The sequence below is a fragment of the Symphalangus syndactylus genome, chromosome 19 (genome assembly GCF_028878055.3).
Source record: "Symphalangus syndactylus isolate Jambi chromosome 19, NHGRI_mSymSyn1-v2.1_pri, whole genome shotgun sequence".
Taxonomy (NCBI): Eukaryota; Metazoa; Chordata; class Mammalia; order Primates; family Hylobatidae; genus Symphalangus; species Symphalangus syndactylus.
Genome location: NC_072434.2, coordinates 29,599,005 through 29,613,898, shown reverse-complemented (window position 1 = coordinate 29,613,898; position 14,894 = coordinate 29,599,005). Strand labels below are relative to the sequence as shown.

General features: G+C 36.1%; 1 protein-coding gene across 2 annotated transcripts in view; it reads left to right on the top strand.

Moving 5' to 3' along the window:
• CDC73 (cell division cycle 73) overlaps positions 1–14,894 on the top strand; it is a 131,348-nt gene that overhangs the window by 31,638 nt on the left and 84,816 nt on the right. The gene's annotated exons all lie outside the window — the stretch shown is intronic.

Genomic DNA, 14,894 nt, shown 5'->3' with positions numbered 1-14,894 from the left:
AGAGCTTTTTCGCATAATATCTTTTGTTTTTATTTTTATTTATTTATTTATTTTTTTGAGACGGAGTCTCGCTCTGTCGCCCAGGCTGGAGTGCAGTGGTGCGATCTCGGCTCACTGCAACCTCCGCCTCCCGGGTTCATGCCATTCTCCTGCCTCAGCCTCTGCAGGTAGCTGGGACTACAGGTGCCCGCCACCATGCCTGGCTAATTTTTTTGTATTTTTAGTAGAGACAGGGTTTCACCGTGGTCTCGATCTCCTGACCTCGTGATCCGCCCACCTCAGCCTCCCAAAGTGCTGGGATTACAAGCGTGAGCCACTGTGCCCGGCCTTGTTTTTAACAATGTAATGTCTACACTCTTTACAGAGATGGATTATAGTGATTATAATGCTTACAAAGTATGTAATTAACAGAACTAAATACTTGGGTATCTGTGAATATAAGCCTTTGGTTCACGTTTAGTAAACTTTCTTTTTTTAGCCTGCTAAAAATGGTTATTTCTATATATTCTGACCAAGCCATATTTAACACTTTTAATTTTTATTTAATTATTGGACTTGGTGATGTAGAACAGGAATTCTATTAACCTTATTTTGCATATTTATATTCTAGACCGTTATAGCTTTTATACTTTTATTTGTATTCTAGATTATTATACTTTTAAAATACTATGCATGTGTATTAAATAGAGTATACATAAGACACTAATACCAAACTTTTGTCTTTGCTTGTGAATCATCAGATCTTTATGGACTCTATATAACATGGAATCATTATATATGTGCTGTGATTTCTCAGAACTAACATATATCTTTATATCTACGTGGACTTTTTCATGTTTTACTCACTATTTCCGAAAGCAAATAGCAAGCATAGAGATCTGATTTTAAGTTTGTTTTTTTCTGGACTTCAAATTGGGATTGAATATCAGATATTTTGTTAATATACTTGTTTTTAAATTGTCATCAGATTTGTTTTTGTATTAAATTATATGTAGATTAATGAATTCATTCAAGAAGTACTTATTGAGCATTTGTGTCAGATCCTGTTCTTGTTGCTGGTTATACAGCTGTGAATAAGACATGAGGCTTGTTTAGAGAGAGACGTCAGAGATACTTCTCTCAGGAGGTAACAGCTGAGCAGAGACTTGGATAGCATTCCTCTATGTCAAGGCAAGGATCAAGACTGAGGTCCAGTAGAGCAACAGCAAGGAGGCCAGTGTTGCTAGAGTTTAGAGAATTAAGGGAAAAGTCATCAGGGATTAGATACTCCCATCTTATGCGATCTGCCTGGTTCTTCCTGACTTCAATATATAATTCATGGCTGAAGATTTAGTTTAAATTCTTATGTGATTTGGTTATTGACATCTTGGGAACAGAACTTGCCTACTAATCATTTCCCTAAGTGTGACAGAACTTGCCCGCTGATCATTCCCTGAGTGAATTAGTCGTAGAATGAAGTTGTTACCCTTGGGGAGCCATCAAGAATTAGTCGTAGAATGAAGTTGTTACCCTTGGGGAGCCATCAAAGTAAGTTTTTTGTTATTTTTATTATTATTGTTTTTACTTTTCTCATCCGTCCTTGTAGCTCTGAAATGCCATGAAATGATTTTATTATCTGAGCTTCTTTGCAAATAGTAAAATCTGTGATGGGTTTTACAGCAATCCTTTGTACAGAGCAGTTTTTCTAAAATTTAAGGATAGCTTCTTAATTGATCAGTATGAGAATGATGTGATTCTCCTGCATCATCAGAGACTGTTCTAAATATACTGAAAGAGAGGTGAATTTAAGCAATATACTGAAGTATACTGGAAAGAGAGGTGAATTTAAGCAAATTTATGCTGTGTGATTTTTAAAGAATAATCATGAAAAAAGCATTGTGTAGGAATGCAACTGAAAGACTAAAAGTGGTTAAATTGCTGATAGTTATGTTAATACCCAGTTTGAATCTCTGTGTTGCTTGTGATCTGATTTATGCAGTTGTTAGAATTAATACATAGAGAAATTTGAACTTGAAAGCTTTGAAGTTCTCAGATAATTATTTTTTAGTTATGTCTCAGACTTAAGTTTTCAATTTAAAATTTTTTTCTTTTCTGCTTTGGAATTACTACCTATTTGTGAGCTTGTGAGTTGCACCAACTTTCTACCTTATTCTCTAGTCAAGAACGTTTCTCCTTTATAATATCCACCCAGACATACAGTGATGTTAAATATATGTTAAAAGGCTTTGCTGCCCAGATGTAACTTCCTTTCTAATTTATGTATAGTTCATTTTTGCAGCCATTGTTCTCCAAGGTTTTGATATGCCTGGTTGATGTACATAGTTAACAAAATTAGGATCAATCTATGTATCTTTTAAGTTAAACATCAGATTTCTGTTATATGCAAGACTAAATTATGCAGACAGCTAGAATATTTTTATACAGATAGATTATTTCCTATATATGTTGTAGAGAAGGATATATGTTTTGATAATCACATTTCATAAGAATCATGGGTTAGTGAAAATTTTTATAGAAGTAAAGGCCCCAGGGAGAGTGCTTTGATAATATTTTATGAAAATAAGAATTATTCAAATTTATAGCAACAGAAACCCAGGTATCTTTAAAGTTATTAAAAGTTTGTATAGTTGGGTTTCTGGTTAACTTTTGACTTAGGCCATGAAATACGTTTCACAGTAAAGATTCCAGAGGCCCAAGCCATGAAATTGTTGATTTGATAGAGAACTTTTCCAAGTTTGGAGCTTTTCCCCCAAATTTGTTGCTTGGGTTCTATAATGTTTAAGAAATACTAGGTTAGGCCAGGCGCAGTGGCTCATGCCTGTAATCCCAGCACTTTGGGAGGCCAAGGTGGGCAGATCACTTGAGGCCAGGAGTTCAAGACCAGCTCGGTTAACATGGTGAAACCCCATCTACTAAAAATACAAAAATTAGCCAGGATGTGGTGACGCGCGCCTGTAATCCCAGCTACTCCGGAGGCTGAGGCAGGAGAATTGCTTGAACCCAGGAGGAGGAGGCTGCAGTGAGCCAGGATTATGCCACTGCACTCCAGTCTGGGTGACAGAGTGAGACTCTGTCTCAAAAACAAACAAAAAAACCCCACTAGATTAAACAGATTTTGTGGTTGAGGAATCTCATTGTTTTTAATGTATGAGTATCTAAATTGGAAGAATATGCAGTCTTTCTCAAGCTTATTTAACCCCCCGAGTTTGCCCCGACCCTAACACCTAGGGAATATTCTTGGAAAGGACTAGTGTTGCATAGAATCAGGTTAAGTAAAGCTATCTCAGAATTATGTGTTAGAAGTAGAAACCATTCAGTGGGGGAAATAATATATTTTCATTGTTTCATTTTGTGATAGAGTCATATTAGCCAAAGAACGTCACTTGATAAAGTTTTTTTATTGTATAGTAAATAAGAGGATATAATGAAGACCTGTTTTTGTTAGTTTGCAAGGAACCAATTTATGGTTGGTTCCACTGGAGAAATAATTAGAAGATGGTGATCACAGTTCACTCTTATTAATAAGGATTTGGTAGTTGCCTTGAGAACAACTTCATTTTAACCTGTCTAGCCTGTTCATATTTAACTGGAAGGGTTACAGACTCTAACCTCTGTTTGTTCTTAGTGAGTATCATTGACTCTTGATTACCTTTACTGTCTTCATTTTTGAGGAAGCATCTCACACACTGCAATTATAGAGATTAAAAGCTTTCCTTTAAGATCTTTGCTTGAATTTATTCCAACAGTCATCATAGTTCTTACAATAAGTATGTTTTGGGGAATGTTTTTTTGACAGTAAGTAAACTTAGGTAGCTTTATACAATTTGTTAGAGGTGTAATAATATCACCATCAATTCTCAGGAGGATCCAGAGTCTCAGTCTGTCAACCAGGTTATATTCTTTTTTTTTTTTTGGAGACAGAATCTCGCTCTTTTGCCCAGGCCGGAGAGCAGGAACACATACGTAGCACTCTCCCCACCCCACCACTGTTTTATAAAGCTTCGTTCATTCCCATTTGGCTATTGATTAATTTGTTGTTCATCTCTGCTTGAAGTGTTATGGGAGTGCTATAGTAGCAGTAATGTTCTGGAGTTGTGGGTAGAGCTCAGCCCTGCAGATAATGGAGACTTTTTTAAAAGCTGTCTTCCTTAGGGCTCTATTTCCTTTTCTTCCTCTTTCCTTTGGCAAATATTTGTTGAGTGCATGCTGTGTGCCTTGCAGTGTGCTGAGTGCTGGGACATCAAAGATGAACAAAACCATACGTGTTCATACGGACTTTATGATCTGGTTGGAGAGGGATACATTAGTCACACTATAAAATTGTGACTATGCCAAGTGTTAGAGGTACGTTGTGCAACAAGAGCCTAATATTGGATTTGTTGCAGGAGTCAGAATACTTCATTGAGGAGGTAATGCTTGAATAAGATCAGAAGTTTATGTAGGATTTAACTTGGTGATGATGACAGGAAAACACATTTTAGGAGCACTGAACAAAAAGCAGGACTAAAAGCCCTGTGATGGGGAGAGTGTGGGGAGTAGAAAGATTTGAAAGAAGACTGGTTATTGTATATATTTTAAGGATGCTTGTAGGAAAGTTTCTTTTTCTTCTTCCTGCCTGTTCATAAATGTTAGTGCATTATTACATTACATTGCACTAACATTTATGAACAGTCAGGAAGAAGAAGATGGTAAGGTAGATCATATGTCTCTTTTAGCATGCTTCTGGAGTCATTCATTGTGCAATCTAAATGTGGCCACAGATACGTTTTATTAGGCATCCATTGTAATTTAAGTTTTTATCTTATTCACCACCATTTAAAAATTAGAGCTTGTCACATAAACAGTCTGGATTTCCAGCTTCCTTAAAATCTATCTGGCATGACTGGGTACTGGGTCTGTAGTCTCACATGGCAACAGCCACATCCACCTTTGCAGGAGCTACCTCCTTTAGATAAGAGGTTTTCTCTAGATTGCCACAGGCCTCATTACTCTGTTATCTTTTATTTAGCCTTCTTTACTTATTTCTGCTACATCTATAGACTGTTTTGGCCATCCAGTTTGAAATCCCTGCTCTAGAGGCAGCACCAGTTTGTTAAAGATAAGTTAATCAGTTGGAAATACAACAAATATGAGGCTTTGAAGTCAGTGCTGGCTTTGATTTTCAGTTCTGCCATTCATTGTCCTGCTTGTGAAGTTGAAGAGGTTATTTAACCTTTCTAGCAGTGATTTTGTTTTTATTTTATAATATATATAATAGAACTTACATCATAGTATTGTTGAAGATTAAAGGAGACACTGTATAAAATGCTTAGTACAAAGAGGCTTAACAAATGGTAGCTACTTGTATTATTAATTTATGATTCTGTAAACTCAATTAGATGTATGTGTGAATGTAGGCAACTATATAGCTTTATTGTACGTATAATTTATTATATTTATTAATATATGTATTTAGTATTGTTAGTGATAGAATTTTCATTCAAAATTATAAAGACTAGTATTATGATAGTCTTTTTTCTCTCAAGTAATTGGGGTATTTTTTGCAGCAGCTGTGTATGTTTATCTTACAGCAGAGATCTTTTGCATTTGAGAGAAAGTAGCTGCAAATAAGTTATGTAAAGAGGGTGATAACTAGGTTGGCCTTTTCCATCCATTTGTTAGGACTCATACATAGAAAGAAATGTAATTTCTTTAGTTTTAAGTTACCGATTTTCTGGACAGGCATGCTGGCTCACGGCTATAATCCTAGAACTTTGGGAGGCTGAGGCAGGAGGGTAGCTTGAGGCCAGGAGTTTGAGACCAGCCTGTGCAAGGCAACGAGACCCTGTCTCTAAAAATAAAAAAAAATTAATTAAGTAACCTTCATCTGAAAAGTATATAAAGTGTTCAGGATTTTAATATGTAGTTACATAATTATAAGTAGGAATATTACTTTTATAAAATGTTTTTTCTGTACTCTGTGTTTAGACTAGCATATTATTCTATTTGAGAATATTATATTACACTTTAAACAATTTTCAAAACTTGTTGCTTGTCTTGATATTTCAGGAAACAAAGTGGTTCTATCATGTGTCCACTTAGCAGTGTAAAGGTGTACCCCTTAAATGAAACACTATTTTTTTATATATGTAAAAACTGTTTACAAAATGTAAATATTAAAATAGTATGCATATAATAGTCCATTGTATCCCTTAAGTTTTGAAAGTTTATTTTATATACTTACTACCTGTTACATGAAGTAATACTTCCGTATTAACATACTATGTATTGTATACAGTTTTTTGTTAGATATGCATTTTCATAGACTGTTCTAAGAAGCCATCACTAAAGTGAATAGGCAATATTTTTTTCTCTTTTAGCACAGAGAGGCTCAACAAATGGTACTCATACAAAATCCTTTATATCCCTTTTATAATAATTTTTCCCCTTGTGATTTTTTCCAACTTTTTTTGAGGGGGGCAGATAATGTTCTGGTTATAGATTTGGACCAAGTCTTAATATAAGGGAGATAAAAGAGAGAACTTTCTATTATGATTTGTTGGCCTGTTTGTTACAGCAAATTAAGCTTCAGTTTTCTCATCAGAAAGGTGGTATAACTTCCTTAGGGATTTGTTTTGAGGTTTAAATGTATCCAGTTATACCTTGTTTAGCATTGCCCTTTTCACTGCTTCTTTAAAAGTTTATTTTATTTTATTATTACTATTTTTGAGATGGAGTTTCACTGTCTCACCCAGGCTGGAGTGTGGTGGTGTGATCTCAGCTCAGTGCAACATCCATCTCCTGGGTTCAAGCGATTCTCCCGCCTCAGCCTCCCAAGTAGCTGGGATTACAGGCATGCACCACCATGCCTGGCTAATTTTGTGTATTTTTAGTACAGACTGTATTGGCCAGGCTGGTCGCGAACTCCTGACCTCAAGTGATCTGCCTGCCTCAGCCTCCCAAAGTGCTCGGATTACAGGCGTGAGCCACCGTGCCCAGCTTCCTTTCACTGCTTTTTGATTGTAGTATGGAATTAATTGTAGTTATTGCATAAATGTTTTTATATTAAACATATATAATATTTTGTAAACGTTTTATACTGAATAATACAGATATACTCTTTTTCTCTAATTGGCTGGTATTTAGACTGAACACTTAATTTAGATGGGTAAATATTAAATCATTTCATGCCTTCCTTGTAGTAAGAGGTGTTAGAATCTGATTTAACCTTAATATTTTGTCAGCATTATTAGCATTTTGGTGCTAATGTACTTCAAGAAAAATGAATTGCAGCAACAACATATTCATGTCAGGGAATTTTAATACATATAAAGCGAATATTATTTTTATGTGATTTAGTTTATATATCTTAACTGAGATTTATTGAAAATCCATTGCACACTGGTTGATAAATTTTGTGTAAGCCTGTACAATTCAACTCAATTTAGCTTTGCGTTTTGTTAAAGAATAACTATTAGTTTACCCAAAACATATTAGAGGTTTTAGTTAATATCTGTAACATAACTTTTAAAATTATTCTACCGATGACTATGGAGTTAATGCCACAATCACAAAACACTTGAGATTTATTTTAGAAAGAAAGAAAAGTTATTGTTGCCACGTATATCAGAGTAATCTTGAAATCACTGTATATTTTTTAGTAATAAATTTAACATCACTTTGTTTTAAAATGCTGTAATATTGATCGTTGTAAGAATAGGAAACATAGAAACCAGTTTGGAAATATATTTTGTTAAATAACAAAAATTTATACTATGAAACATCATTTTGGTTACATATATTCTCTTATAGTTTAGTATATAATGCTGTAGTGTTATATATGACTTTCAGAATTGCACAAAGATTTTAGTTTTCTTTCAACTTAATAGAGCTTTTTATTCCAATTTCTATTTACCTGCATCAGTGTAACTTTAATTCAATTTTAACAAAATTATTGTCAGTGTTAAACATAGTTTATAACTTTTAATTTCCTACTCCTCCTTGTATTTTGAGATTAACCACTGCTGTTCTTTAACATACAAATGCTTTTATTTTCTGTATTTCTCTTTATTATTTTGAACAAATGCTTTTATTTTCTGTATTTCTCTTTATTATTTTGAACAAAGATTAATCTTTAATGTCCCTTTTAACTTTATGACAGATGTTTTAAATCAATTGGTTCGTATGAAAAAAACCTAGTGTATTTAATAACATGTTATATTTGGGTGTTTGGGTATGCCCTTGATGGGAACTTTTCCATTGGCTATTGCTGGCTGAACATTAGTTTGTTGGATCAATTTCTGGGTCTTTGTAAATTGATTTAGATTTTCGAGTGACTTTTTAATCTTTTATATAATTCCTGCATTCAGATTTTTAAAATTGTCTTAGTATTTCTGTCTTAGTATTCATTGTTTAGTTCATCCCCTTTCCCCTCCCCCATCCTACCAAACCTCATTTGATCTTTAATTCTAAGTTTTGGTTTCTTTTCCAGGTCTTTTTCTTGATGGATGTTTCTTTTAGTGTTGTTCTTCTTGTCTTTCCTGCTTCTCATGTTCCTCTGTGAGTGACTGTTCCCATGTTTTTTTTAAATACCTGTTTTTAAACTCTTACTTGCTTCTGGACTGGACAAATCTTGTTGTTTAGAAACTAGGTTCTAGGCCGGGCGCGGTGGCTCACGCCTGTAATCCCAGCACTTTGGGAGGCCGACGCGGGCGGATCATGAGGTCAGGAGATCGAGACCATGCTGGCTAACACGGTGAAACCCCGTCTCTACTAAAAATACAAAAAAAAAAATTAGCCAGGTGAGGTGGCGGGCGCCTGTAGTCCCAGCTACTCGGGAGGCTGAGGCAGGAGAATGGCGTGAACCCCAGGGGGCGGAGCCTGCAGTGAGCTGAGATCGCGCCACTGCACTCCAGCCTGGGTGACAGCGAGACTCCGTCTCAAAAAAAAAAAAAAAGAAAAAGAAAAAAAAGAAACTAGGTTCTTATTTGAAATTTCAGAATGGTGCTTTGCACTGAATCCATTGAAGACATATTCACTTGAAATGCTTAGAAATGAAAAATTTTAAGATCTTACTTTTGTTTTAATTAGAGACAAATGTCATACCATAGAACTCAGATAACTCTCTCACTGTTGAACTTGTCATATTTTATGAGTGTCATTGAAAAAGCTTTTATTTTTACATTTAGATTTTTGAAACTGTATATAAGATCAAACTAGAGTTTTATTTTGAAATCAAGTCAGTTTAACTTTATTTATACACACGCATATGTATATGACAGAGTCTCACTCTTATCGCCCAGGCTGAAGTGCAGTGGCACGATCTCAGCTCACTGCAGCCTCTGCCTCCCAGGTTCAAGCAATCCTCCTGCCTCAGCCTCCTGAGTAGCTGAGACTACAGGCGTGCACCACCACGGCCTGGCTATTTTTTGTATTTTTAGTAGAGATTTCACCGTGTTGGCCATGCTGGTCTCGAACTCCTGACCTCAAGTAATCTGCCCACCTCAGGCTTCCAAAGTGCTGGGATTACAGGTGTGAGCCACCACGCCCCGCCAGTTTAACATTTTTACACATTACAGTTAGAATTGATTCAATCTTTTATCATCCTCTACAGTGAATTCTGGACATTATCAATCCTGTAATCATTTACCTCCCCAAATTTGGTATTTTTGGAGAGACGCTCCGGTTTTTCTACAGTGTCTTTTTGTCATTTCTGTCTTGTGTGTGGTGCCATAAATATTCTGGAATTGAATTCCTAATATATTTCATTATACCAAACTTGAGAACTAAAATAAAGCAGCTTTTTGATCTTTCAGAAGTTACTGAATTCTTACTTGTGTTCTATAGATGGCTTTTAGAAAACCCCCATTCAGCTTCTGATAGGATTATAATATTTTAGTAACTTATCTAGCTATACAAGGTATTTCACAATATCCTTAGGAATTACTGAGTTTTAAATAGAGTGACAGAATAACTACCAATTATTCTGATAGCAAATTTGTAGGTACATTATAATTCATCAAGGACTTTGGCTGTGTGTGTGTGTGTGTGTGTGTGTGTGTGTGTGTGTGTATATTATTATTTTTTTTTTTCCCCTCCTAGAAAAGTTAACAGGCTGGGTGCAGTGGCTCATGCCTGTAATCCCTGCACTTTGGGAGGCTGAGGCAGGTGGATTCCTTAGCCCAGAAGTTCGAGACTAGCTTGGGCAATTTGGCAAAATCCCGTCTCTACAAAAAAATTCAAAAATTAGCCGGGCATAGTGGTGTGCGCCTGTAGTCTCAGGTACTCAGGAGGCTGAGGCAGGCAGATTGATTAAGCCCAGGAGGTCAAGGCTGCAGTGAGCCATGATTGCGCCACCACATTCCAGCCTGGGCAACAGAATGAGACCCTCCCCGCCCCCTAAAAAAAGAAGTTACTTTAAGAAGAAACTTCAAGAACGTAACTATTTAAATAACTTGATATTGGAAAATATTTTTCTTTACCTAGGTTAACTGCAGTAGATATAAATGATCTGATACTTTCCAATAAATTGATAGATACCAATTTTGGGGCACCTGTGATAGACGTTTGTCTTATTTCTAACTTTCTGAGTTATTATTAATATTTTTGAAAAGTTTGTATAACTTTTAAAGCTTTAAACATCAGTGTAAAAAGGCTGTAGTATACTAGATTTTTTTGTTTTTTGAAATGGAGTCTCACTCTTGTCACCCAGGCGGGAGTGCAGTGGCGTGATCTGGATCAACTGCAACCTCCGCCTCCTGGGTTCAAGCTATTCTCCTCCCTCAGTCTCCTGAGTAGCTGGGATTACACGTGCCCGCCACCACACCCAGCTAATTTTTGTACTTTTTAGTAGAGATGGGGTTTCGCCATGTTGGCCAGGCTGGCCTTGAACTCCTGACTTCAAGTGATCGGCGGCCTCCCAAAGTGCTGGGATTGCAAGCGTGAGCCACCGTGCCTGGCCTAGTATAGTAGATTTTACAAAATTATGCTTCATTATGTCATACTGGCAGTATTACATTTACATTTTATATTAGAACCCTCTTGTAGATCATCGAAGATGAGTCCACAGTACATAGTAACTGGTTCTAAGTGTCTGAATAATTTCAGTCAACATATTTTCTGTGTAACAGATCAAAGGAGAAATAACTGCTGGTGATGAACAGCAGTGCAGAGGTTTTGTTGCCTATGGTTGATCAGCCGCCTGAATCCTCAGTTGTCTCATAGGGTGGCATTATGTTGGTAATTTGCCGTAGCCCAGAGAAGGGCTGAGAAACTAGGTAATGTTAGTATACCATGAGAAATTGATTCATTTTAATTAAGCTTATGAGAGCAGTATTTGAAATCAAATGCTGATTTATTAATTTGCAGTGATAAATGTAATTAACAAGGGCACTGGATTCTCACCTCTAGCACATAACATGTTCTCTGTGTAAAGCTACATTGGAAATCATAGTATACTGTGCAATGAGCGTATAATAAATTATATCCTTCAAATGTTTAGTGGTATTAGTCTGTTATTTTTAACTCTTCATTAAAAAAAAGACTTGTTGCAAGGCCAGGGTACCTTTCCCCTTGGGCACTGCTTAGACAGGTTTTGATTTGCCATTGTGGTTTCTATTCCTTGTTGTGTCTGACTAATCCCTTGCCAGATGGATATGATGTGTTATTTCTTTAGATGTATAGATTACTGAGTCAACTTTAGGACTGTGTTTCATTCCATTCTATTTGATTTATTAGAAAGTGTTGGTGAGGGAACTAGCTTTGAATTTGGGATTCATAATGTAGATATCCAAAGGATCTGATTTATCAGTGGAGAGGTTAGGAGCGATAGACTGACCTTTCTGCAAGTTTGAGCTGTAAATTTAGGATTAATCACATTTAGTTTTGTTGATTTGGAAGGGGAGAGAAGAGCAGGGATTTCCTGCTGGGTTTTGGAAATCTTTCTTTCTTTTTAAAGAGATGGGCTCTCACTGTGTTGCCCAGGTTGGACTTGAACTCTGGGCTCAAGCCATCCTCCTGCCTTAAGTACCTGAGACTGCAGGTGTATGCCACTTTCCTCAGCATAGAAATCACTTTCTCTACCTTTCACTTATTACAGGTTTGATAGTCAAATTAATGAGGTTCCTTAAACCTCACCCTTCCAATTAGTAATTTCAGTTCTGCAAAGACATTACAATTTAAGTGTTTCTTAGCATTGTATAAAAGTACTTAAGATTTAGAATGCAGTCAGTATGAGTAAAAAATCAAATATGGTTAAGTAAAAATAAAGTAGTATCATCGTAAAGTACAAATAGAGAAGTATAAAGAAGACTTTATGTATCAGTAGATAAGTAATAATTATATGTTGGGATGAACGTTTTACACAGTCTCAGGATGGCCACATTAAAAAATTCTGCTGTGACATATTTGAAAGATGTGAAGGTACACACAGCATAAATGCAAAGTATGAAATATTTTTCATAAGAATAATTGGTGGATTGTGTAGAAAGTTTTGTTTACATTTTACTTATTTGATTATATTTACATAAAGTGTATTTAGTGAAATTACCAGAACCATTTTCAGTAATAGAAGAAAATAATTAGTCTTTTTCTCTCTTTCACACATGGATGCATGCACGTGCGTTCATATCTCTCTCCCTCCCACATATGCATAAAATTGATCAAAATGTGGTTAAAGTCTCCACTGGTACACTTAAACTGAGCATGCTAACATTTGGTCTGTAAGGAACAACCTACCATTTTTATATGTGCCCTTATTTACTTACACTGTATTGATATTTGGTGTTTGCCCATAAAAATAAGCCAGCCATCCTTTCACTATGAGTTTTACATGTAAGTTCTGTTATGCCTTGTAATTTTAGGTTGACTTCGTTAAAAAAACAATTATCAAGTTAGTCATAAAACCTAGTTTCCAAAACCAGTGTTTGTTATCTAAGCTGAACTCTTAGAAACTTTAATATGAAATTATTTTTAATGATAATAAAAAAATGAAGAGTCAGGTATGAGCAAAAGTAAGTAATATAGCAGGAGTTTGTATAGTTTAAGTGCATTTTTTTTTCTTTCTGTCACCCAGGCTGGAATGTAGTTGTACAGTCAGAGCTCATTGCAGCCTCTATTTCCTGGGCTCAATCACTGCTCCCACCTCAGCTGGGACCACAGGCATGCACTGCAATGCCCAGCTAATTTTGGTATATTTTGTAGAGACACGGTTCACCATGTTGCCCAGGCTGGTCTCTAACGATCCGCCTGCTTTGGCCTCTCAAAGTGCAGAGATTACAGATGTGAGCCACTGCGCCCAGCCTTAAGTGTGTTTTCATTATTGCCTTGCATTTTTTGGTCTACAGTGATTTAAAGTGGTTTAAATGTAATGATTTAAGTTGGGGATTGACAAACCTCTTCTTTAAAGGGCCAGAAACTAAGTACTTTAGGCTTACAGGCCGATAGACAAAATCACAGAAATTATGTAGGCACTTATGTAACAAGAGATAAATCAAATTTTCACGTTTTTTTTTCTTTTTTTCTTTTTGAGACCGAGTTTTGTTTGCTCTTGTTGCCCAGGCTGGAGTACAATGGAGTGATCTCGGCTCACCACAACCTCCGCATCCCAGGTTCAAGCGATTGTCCTGCCTCAGCCTTCCCGAGTAGCTTGGGATTACAGTTATGCACCACCATGCCCGGCTAATTTTATATTTTTAGTAGAGACAGGGTTTCTCCGTGTTGGTCAGGCTGGTCACAAATTTTTAATGACAAGTACAATGCATGATAATAATCTGCAATACTGGTTTGATAATGAGAATAATGGAATTTCTTTTTGAGTGTGAGGGAACATTTTGCTTAATTGAAGTTCCAAGTTAGCGTTCTCTATTACCAAAATTGATTGCAAATTCATCAATGCTGGTTTATAATGAGATTTTATGGATTATTTCAAAATTCATTAACTGTGTAATTGGGGAACTTCCACATAACCCTCCTTCGGCAGTGATAAATCTGCAAATAATTAAGGAAATAATCTAGTAGAATTCTTAGATGGACTAAATTTGCCCATCTGAGCCGTTTTCAGCTCCACACATAGTTTTAACTACCATTTGTTTGGTAGCATCAGCATCTTAATAGATTCCCCTTCAGGTTGTACTTCATTAGTGTTTTCTGAACTACTTTGAAATCACTCCTGCCTGTAGTTGTTTTATGTAGAGTACTCATAGAGGCTAATTCCTCAGCCACTTCAAAACATGATTTGGACTCCTCAAATAAACCATAACTGAGTGGTATTAGTAACGTGTTAACAAGAGCCAAAGAAAACCACTCAGTCATTTGCCTTGACTTCTGATTGACAATTGATGTTGCTACACCATGACCTCAACTCATTAAGCAGTAGTGAAAGGCTAATAGTCTAAACAAGTTTCTTTTCTCTGAATACATTTTTTTGACTGCTTTAATACAATCAAATTTAATTAGTTAACCATAGATTAACCATTTTCCTTCCCTGGCTAACAGGGAACCTCTCAAATTTGCTTCACAGCCTAATTTTAATTTTTTAATTTCTGTAAAGAAATTTTGTGATGAGATACTCCATTTTAAAGTTTTTAATTTTTCTGACCATTCCTTTCATGTGAGTTGGGAATGTTGCAATGAGTGCTTAGTCTGATAATATTTATATTGTATTCTTTTAGCACAGTTGTAGTGTCATTGCATTAGATGGTAAACAGTGCTTTGCCATCTAATTTTATTGTACACTAAAGAACATACTACTTTTCTTGTGGTTTTTTTTGTTGTTTTTTTGAGATGGAGTCTCACTCTGTTGCCCAGTCTTTAGTACAGTGGTGCAGTCTTGGCTTACTGCAACCTCTGCCTCTCAGGTTCAAGCAGTTCTCCTGCCTCAGCCTCCTGAGTAGCTGGGATTACAGGTGCCTGCCACC